This window comes from Musca vetustissima, unplaced genomic scaffold, assembly GCF_032173495.1.
Source record: "Musca vetustissima isolate MV318-11 ecotype Yass unplaced genomic scaffold, APGP_CSIRO_Mvet_v1 utg4709, whole genome shotgun sequence".
Lineage (NCBI taxonomy): Eukaryota > Metazoa > Arthropoda > Insecta > Diptera > Muscidae > Musca > Musca vetustissima.
Genome location: NW_026888605.1, coordinates 190,186 through 194,486, shown reverse-complemented (window position 1 = coordinate 194,486; position 4,301 = coordinate 190,186).

The window sequence follows — 4,301 nt, the reverse complement described above, 5'->3', positions numbered from 1 at the left end:
ATAGAGACTATACCTAAACTTGGACCGATATATCCTATTTTCAATACCAATTTTATGGATGAGCACAGTCGATCTTAAATATTGCGAACTAAGTCGATATTTCAAGAGACACACGAAAATGGTTACATCGACAATGAATTTTATTCTGATCGGGAATATACGATCGAAATCGTTTAAAGCCGCGCCCAATGGACATTTCCGGGACAGTATCCAAATTTCGTTATAATCGATATGTCACAACGAATATTTTGAGGTTTTGCAGAAGTATTGAAAAATTTAACTTAGATTTTATAGCGGAGGACAATGCTCCAGTTTCCTTAGCTTTTCATGATCAGAACATGTTTTGAAATCTTGTTCATAAAGTCCAACAAATCTAAAAACCATAAGTACCTAAAACTTTCACCGAATTTGACTGATAAGTCTTGACGACGAACACAAATTTATAGTACCGTGTTTAAATCTGCCGGAACACTGTGGCTCTATGTAGCCATATATATTCCCTCAAATATCGTTACTGTCAGCAGCATCGTTTGTTACCCTTCCTGCCGTTCGGCATTTCCATCAAAAAATATCGTTGAAGAATAAAACACCAACAAAAACCCCAACCTCCGTCACAACCCAACATCAGCAAAAATATTTGATAAGCAAAAGCTGTCGTCACAGCCACTTGTAGTGCAAATACTAAAGAAGTCTTTTTATTTTGTTTTTCTTCTTGCAGACGTTGCCAGATGGCGATAACGGCTAAGATGGGGATTTCCAACGGCCGCAAAAGGTAAGAGCAGACCGAGGCCACCACAATACAAAACACACACAGCCATGTACATATAACTAAGATAAATGGATGATAATGAAATTAATTAGGGATAAACATAAGTTGAAACTAATTGTCCATATGAAATGCATAAATGAATCCGAATCCCCGTAAAATATTTAATAATGCCGTATTTCCCCCCTTGATATGGCAACACTGTGCTTCTTCGTCAATAACACTTGTCGTGTGTTGTTTGTTTATTTTTTTTCTTCTATACAATGATGATGCCTTCACTTGGCTCCCTCTAACTCAGTCTCTCTCTCTGACACAGCCATTGTATGCTCCCCAAAAAGCACCTTACACAGCAGAGCAGAGAGAAGTTGCGTTGAGTAAAGAAGTTGTTGGGAAAACTTTTGGAATAGAGGGGAGCCAAGGCATGAAGAGCAAAATATGATCAAAATATGAAAACAAAACGAAGAAAAAAAAACTGAATTACTGAAATACTCGTAAAATGACGTGACGTTTTGTGATGTGCGTGACGTGGTGTGGTTTCCACCCGTCTTTTGAGGTTGCTCTTTTTTTCGTTTCGCTGTAGTTGTTGTTTGTGTATTTTTTTGTACATATTTACGTTACATTTTTGCTTTACAACATTTTGTGTTTTCTCTTTTTAAGACTTTAAGAGTTTATTTATTTATTTGCAAAGAATAAGAAGAAGAAAATAACAAAATAAATGGAAAAACTGTGCAGTATAGAACATAAGAATACTAATAATAAAAAAAACTCACCCTGTGCAAAAATAGACATAGAAGGAAAACAAAAAAGGAACAGAACTTTTAGAAAAAGCCAATCAAATGAAATTGAATTTCATTGGATACTACCATAGGAAGTAGAAGAAGAACCTTAATTTAATAAACATGCAAATTTATGTAAATACACATTTTGTTTTTAATTTTAAGCATCTCAAAGATGTGAAATCAAAACTAAATAATGGAAAGATGCAATTTCAATTTGTTTTAAACTAAGCTTACTTACTTATGAATATGTTTCCTTATTTTTTATGAAATAATTTTAGATATTGTATTATAAGCTTTTAGTTAGTTTAATATTTAATAAAAAACACAACAACAACAATAATATGTATAATTTGTATTTAAATGCAATTCTGAACTGTAAAATGATATACCAAAATCTACACATCTTGGATTAGTTATTTAAATGATGAATATGAAAATTTAATTGAAAAGTAGCAGACCCTGTACTAAATATGATTTAAGTTCCCTTGTCTATACACATAAATATTCTAATGCATATAGGTAATAAAAATATAAATATATTTAAATACAATTGTTGTTCTAGCACAACAACAAATAATAATATTAAAAAATAATACTATTAATATTAAACACCAGCACAAGGCTAATAATTTCTATCATCAAAAACAACACAGACCTATACAACAAACAAATAAATGTTAGTTTTAAAACTTTTTAAGCACAATATTAGTTTAAACAAAAAAAATCAAAAATTGATATTGAAACAAAACTACAACTGAAAACTTCTACACTAATTTAGCAAATCTTTTAGAATGTACAATCCCAAGCCGCTAAATGAATTCCTCCAAAACAAGAATTACAAGAAAAACAAAAGTAACAAAAAACCCACATTAGATGTTAAAACTAAAACAAATGTACTCTCAACAACAACATATACAACAAGAACAACTACATTTAAATGTATGTAACGTATCGTATTTATGGTAATCGTATAATCTTAGTAATGTTATTCTTTTCAAAAATACATGAGAGAAAAAAAGTTATCAACAAAATATTTAACACAATAAACCAATAAAATGAAATACATACATAAATATAACAAAAAAAAAACGTTTTTTTCATATTCTAATTTTTGGGAAAGGGTATTCTTTACATCGGGGCTTAAGTCACGAAGGTGAAGTTGACAGAATATTCAAATGTAAGTATGATAGGTATATTTTTATTTTTGTGTTTTTCAATATAACGCCCAACTTTCTTTATAAATATTTAAAATTTGAACAATTTGTGGTATTGGAAGTCGATATAGATTGGGTAAAGATAATAGGTTGGACAAAGTTTTCTTCAAATCGGATCGCATGATTCTATAACATTAATTTTTAGCAGAATTTTGATTTTTTTTTTTTTTTTTTTTGAGGTGCCGGAATGTGTGGACCGATATTCCCCATATTTTAACTAAAATTTAGCTTGGAAGAAATATTACGATGTACAAAATTTGGAAGGAATTTGTTACTCCCTTCGAGATTAATCGTGCGAAGCAGCCGGCCAGACAGACGGAAATTTGTAGATCGACACCAAATTGTATGAAACGGATTTGGTCCATGGGTTCTAAAATCATGGGGTACATTTTCACTGTATCAAAGTGTATATACCCGCATTAACCATAAGGCTGAGAGTATAAAAGTGCATTTTCACTGTATATGGAGTCAAAGCACACTAAATTATTTTGATATTTGAAAGAGATTTGTTGTCAGGTTTGATATTAAAAAGTTACCCTTTGTTATTATTTGCTGATATTGGAATTCTGAAGTTCGTTTCAACATTATTCTAACCAATTTGTGGTCGAAAGATTCGACACGCAATGAAAATGTAATATAAGTATAAATCTATATCCATTTCGGTTGAATATCGTGCCCAATACCATGTCAAATAATGGGGTTAAAACCATTAAATGGTTTATATTTAAATTATGGTGTTATATAGGGGCTTATCCCGACACTTAAGTCAATATTGTTTGTTTTTGATAGGAAGATTTTCTAACCAATGAGGATTTTTTAAATACTAAAGGAATAGTATATAAATTTCTCAAAATAAATTTCTCAAATGGGAGCCCTAAAATACTAAATTACAGTCAATTCAGTAAAAAAATCCTCAAAAGTGCCGAATATAAAAAAACTACCGAATTAAATATATCCGACTATTACCAACATACTGTAACTTGCCTTAACACTTTCTCTGGTACATATTATTCCCAGTATTAAACAATCCTTTTAAGGAACCAGAAACTTAAACAAATATAATATTTTCGAATTTCGATTTCGTTGCAAAATTTTAATTGAAATTCTCTTCTTAAAAGCACTTCGATTTCAGTCAAACTTCCTTTCGACCTGTAATTGCAAAAATACAGCTCAATTACAAAAAACACAACACACAATTGATGTTTTATTGCTTGCAAAGAACAAACATCCATACAGATGTACACACATACGTATATGCATTCGTTACCGCCAACAAAACCCTCAATTAGCTTAAGTACCTGTTTCCTCATCCCACTAATTGAACTAATTACGACGTATTTGCTGGCATTTATCACTGAAATCCCCCAAAGGCCACCCACCCACACACCGAACAACTCTGGCTTGCATGGTGAAATGGCAACTCTGCTCTCTGACTCTCATCAGCAACAGACGTCACTCTCATTGCCATTAATTTGACATTTACTTTTAAAACTTTATCCTCTTGTGCTTCTTCTTCTTCGTTGCCTACTCCACCACAGTACG